The sequence below is a fragment of the Ovis aries genome, chromosome 20 (assembly GCF_016772045.2).
Source record: "Ovis aries strain OAR_USU_Benz2616 breed Rambouillet chromosome 20, ARS-UI_Ramb_v3.0, whole genome shotgun sequence".
NCBI lineage: Eukaryota > Metazoa > Chordata > Mammalia > Artiodactyla > Bovidae > Ovis > Ovis aries.
Window position 1 is genome coordinate 33,617,390 of NC_056073.1, and position 5,411 is coordinate 33,622,800.

A 5,411-nucleotide genomic window follows, 5' to 3' on the forward strand; every position below is an offset into this window, starting at 1 on the left:
TTAAAGAGATTGCTTGGAAGATCTGGAAAAAAGATGACAGTCAAAAATGGAGGATGGCAGCAAAATTATGTGAAGCAATTATCCTTCAATAAAAATAAATTAGTTAAAAAATTTAATAGAGGATGAAAGAAAAGCTAGTGAATATAAAGAACTATGTGAATGTAATAGAAACATTGAGCACCATTTTTTTTTTTTTTTTATCATTTGTCTGCTCTACTGCGGACTCCTTGATTAACCTAAAAGTTTACACACTACTTCAAAGTAACTTCATCAGAAACAGAATAATCGTTTCCAATTCTAAAACAACCCTCTATTTTAGGTTTAAACTTATTCATTGCAAATCATATAACAATAATTTGTAGCACTTAAAAAACTCATTATTTGTTTTCATGACAAGGATTTAGCTTTGTTTAACATATTCCATCCACGCAGTTCACTGTAGTGCAGTTCTTATTTATTGTGTATTTACTGTGTGCATGTGAAGAATGCCCAGAGGGAAACTGAAGAGCGAAAGATTCAACATCTTTCGCTTCCTTTTCCCAGCCCCTTCCCCAAAGTGCTTTATGTCAGGTATTGTTATGGACTGAATGTGTCTCCCCCAAATTCATGTGTTGAAACCTCCACTCCCAAAGTACGTCTTTGGAAAAGGGGCTTTATGAAGATTAATTAAGGTTAAATGAGCTCATAGGGTGGAATAGTAATCCAGTAGGATTAGTGTCTTTATGAGGAGAAACACCAGAGAGCTTTCTCTTCCATCTCTGTCTCTCTTCCCCACCCCCCACCCTGTGAGGACACAGGGAGAAGCCAAGCTGGAAGACAGAGCCCTTACCAGAACATGACCCTGTGGCACCCCGATCTGGGATGTCCATCCCCAAAACTGTGAAGAAACATATTTCTTTTTTTTATTAAAAATTATTTATTTTTTTTACTTTACAATATTGTATTGGTTTTGCCGTACATCAAATGAATCATGTACATCAAATGAATTCATGTACACCCATGAATCCGCCATGGGTGTATACGTGCTCCCCATCCTGAACCCCCCTCCCAACTCCCTCCCCGTACCAAGCATCCTATATCCTGCATCGAACTTAGACTGGCAATTTGTTTCTTATATGATATTATACATGTTTCAATGCCATTCTCCCAAATCTTCCCACCCTCTCCCTCTACCACAGAGTCCAAAAGACTGTTCTATATATCTGTGTCTCTTTTGCTCTCTTGCACACAGGGTTATTGTTACCATCTTTCTAAATTCCATATATATGCGTTAGTATACTGTATTGGTGTTTTTCTTTCTGGCTTACTTCACACTGTATAATTGGCTCCAGTTTCATCCACCTCATTAGAACTGATTCAAATGTATTCTTTTTAATGGCTGAGTAATACTGTATTGTGTATATGTACCACAGCTTTCTTATCCATTCATTTGCTGATGGACATCTAGGTTGCTTTCATGTCCTGGCTATTATAAACAGTGCTGCAATGAACATTGGGGTACACGTGTCTCTTTCAATTCTGGTTTCCCCGGTGTGTATGCCTAGCAGTGGGATTGCTGGGTCATAAGGCAGTTCTATTTCCAGTTTTTTAAGGAATCTCCACACTGTTCTCCATAGTGGCTGTACTAGTATGCATTCCCACCAACAGTGTAAGAGGGTTCCCTTTCTCCACACCCTCTCTAGCATTTATTGCTTCTAGACTTTTGGATCGCAGCCATTCTTACTGGTGTGAAATGGTACCTCATTGTGGTCTTGATTTGCATTTCTCTGATAATGAGTGATGTTGAGCATCTTTTCATGTGTTTGTTAGCCATCTGTATGTCTTCTTTGGAGAAATGTCTATTTAGTTCTTTGGCCCATTTTTTGATTGGGTCATTTATTTTTCTGGAATTGTGCTGTAGGAGAGTTGCTTGTATATTTTTGAGATTGGTTGTTGGTCAGTTGCTCATTTGCTATTATTTTCTCCCATTCTGAAGGCTGTCTTTTCACCTTGCTTATAGTTTCCTTTGTTGTGCAGAAGCTTTTAATTTTAATTCAGTCCCATTTGTTTATTTTTGCTTTTATTTCCAATATTCTGGGAGGTGGGTCATAGAGGATCCTGCTGTGATTTATGTTAGAGAGTGTTTTGCCTATGTTCTCCTCTAGGAGTTTTATCATTTCTGGTCTTACATTTAGATCTTTAATCCATTTTGAGTTTATTTTTGTGTATGGTGTTAGAAAGTGTTCTAGTTTCATTCTTTTACAAGTGGTTGACCAGTTTTCCCAGCACCACTTGTTAAAGAGATTGTCTTTAATCCATTGTATATTCTTGCCTCCTTTGTTGAAGATAAGGTGTCCATAGGTGTGTGGGTTTATCTCTGGGCTTTCTATTTTGTTCCATTGATCTATATTTCTTTCTTTGTGCCAGTACCATACTGTCTTGATGACTGTGGCTTTGTAGTAGAGCCTGAAGTCAGGCAGGTTGATTCCTCCAGTTCCATTCTTCTTTCTCAAGATTGCTTTGGCTATTCGAGGATTTTTGTATTTTGAAATCATTCCAAGCATCTTTTCTGACCATAATGCAGTAAGATTAGATCTCAATTACAGGAGAAAAACTATTAAAAATTCCAACATATGGAGGCTGAACAACACACTTCTGAATAACCAACAAGTCACAGAAGAAATTAAAAAAAAATCAAAGTAGGCATAGAAATGAATGAAAATGAAAACGCAACAAACCAAAACCTGTGGGACACTGTAAAAGCAGTGCTAAGGGGAAAGTTCATAGCAATACAGGCATACCTCAAGAAACAAGAAAAAAATTCAAATAAATAATCTAACTCTACACCTAAAGCAACTAGAAAAGGAAGAAATGGAGAACCCCAGGGTTAGTAGAAGGAAAGAAATCTTAAAAATTAGGGCAGAAATAAATGCAGAAGAAACAAAAGAGACCATAGCAAAAATCAACAAAGCCAAAAGCTGGTTCTTTGAAAGGATAAATAAATTGACAAACCATTAGCCAGACTCATCAAGAAACAAAAGGAGAAAAATCAAATCAATAAAATTAGAAATGAAAATGGAGTGATCACAACAGACAACACAGACATATAAAGGATCATAAGAGACTACTATCAGCAATCATATGCCAATAAAATGGACAACATGGAAGAGATGGACAAATTCTTAGAAAAGTACAACTTTCCAAAACTGAACCAGGAAGAAACAGAAAATCTTAACAGACCCATCATGAGCACAGAAATTGAAACTGTAACCAGAAATCTTCCAGCAAACAAAAGCCCAGGTCCAGACGGCTTCACAGCTGAATTCTACCAAAAGTTCAAAGAATAGCTAACACCTATCCTACTCAAACTCTTCCAGAAAATTGCAGAGGAAGGTAAACTTCCAAATTCATTCTATGAGGCCACCATCACCCTAATACCAAAACCTGACAGAGATGCCACAAAAAAAGAAAACTATAGGCCAATATCACTGATGAACATAGATGCAAAAATCCTTAACAAAATTCTAGCAATCAGAATCCAACAACACATTAAAAAGATCATACACCATGACCAAGTAAGTGGGCTTTATCCCAGGGATGCAAGGATTCTTCAATATCTGCAAATCAATCAATGTAATACACCACATTAACAAATAGAAATATATTTCTGTTGTTTAATTCACTGAGTCTATGGTGTTCTGTTATAGCAGTCCAAGATAACAAATGCAGGAGGTTTAAATTTATTTTGAAATGTAAAAATCTAAGTCAATGAAAGGAAATTGAAACAGATTTTTCAATCTTGAAAAAATCTTTGAGACTTCACAAAACTGATCCTTTTTTTCTTTTGATTCCACATCTTAGGAGCTTATGCCTTCTTTGACCTAGAGAGTGTATTATTTAAAGTTTGGCTGATGCAGCCTTCTTGTTTAAATGATAGTATAGCCCAGTCAGTTACTTGAAGGATACTTCTGGAGATAAGCACAAACCTTCCATGGGGTCACAAAGAGTCAGACACAACTTGGCAACTCAATAACGGTGCTTACAAATGCATTTATCATTTTTTATGACAGTCACTATAACCAAGCTTTCTTAGTATCCCTCCCCATGATATAGAAACTTCTAACACATTTAGGAAGCTTGCATCAAATGTTGATATCTCAGTGAAAGTGAAAGTCACTCAGCCATGTCTGACTTTTTGTAACCCCATGGAATATACATATCTATGGATAATGCATGTCAATGGACCATACAGTCCATGGAATTCTTCAGGCCAGAACACTGGAGTGGGTAGCCTATCCTTTCTCCAGCAGATCTTCCTGACCCAGGAATTGAACCAGAGTCTCCTGCATTGCAGTGGATTCTTTACCAACTGAGCTATCAGGTAAGATGAGAATATACTTTATTGAAATGATACTATTAGATAATAAATGTAATAGTGATATGTTGAAATGGTTAATCTTGGACAATAAACTCATACTATGTCACAATATCAGTCTTTCCTTTTCCTTTGCTGTGGTAGGTTTCCTCACAAGAGACAGAAACAGAATAATACAATAAAAATATAAACATCTAAAACATTTTTAATAGCAGATTCAAAGGTTATCATCCCTTTATAAAACTCAATATAAATGTTCAAAGAACAAGCAGATAATAATGCACATTTTAATCAATGTTTTCATTTTCTAAAACTGGAGCATATGAGATAGAAAGAAAGAAAGTGAAGTCACTCAGTCATGTCCGACTCTTTGTGACCCCATGGACTGTAGCCTACCAGGCTCCTCCATGTAATTTTCCAGGCAGGAGTACTATAGTGGGTTGCCATTTGCTTCTCCAGGAGATCTTTCTGACCCAGGGATTGAACCCAGGTCCCCTGCATTATAGGCAAATACTTTACCATCTGAGCCACAAGGGAAGCCCCAGGGAGCATATGAAGTCCTTTTAAAGTTATGAAATGACACCCTTGAACACTTCAGTATTTCACAACTTTCACTTTTGACTTTTTTTTTTCTGTTTACATAATAAAGCTTCCTTGCCTTCCAGTGCCTTAGGCATAAAGCATATCTCCTTATTTGCAGAAACCTGAGAGATGCCTGAATAATGGACAGTTTTAGAGCAGTAGGCACGTCATGTCAAAAGCATGGCTTTGAATGAGTGAGCTCTTCCAGAGAGCAGCTGAGAGTTGAATGTTCCTAATAGCCCATCTTGTGTGGAGCATTGGCTGTGTAGTCGGGGTGTGTAAAATAATTTAGGGTCAGATTGTCAGGGGACTCGTGTGACACACTGAGAAATTTGGATTATATCCTTAAGGAATGGTGAACGTTGAAGGAGGTGCAAAGTTAGAGAAAATTTGAGGAAGAATATGAAAGCAGGATTTTTGTTCCTAACATATCTGCCAGATAAGCCCAGTCTAACATTATCCACAAATTATGAAT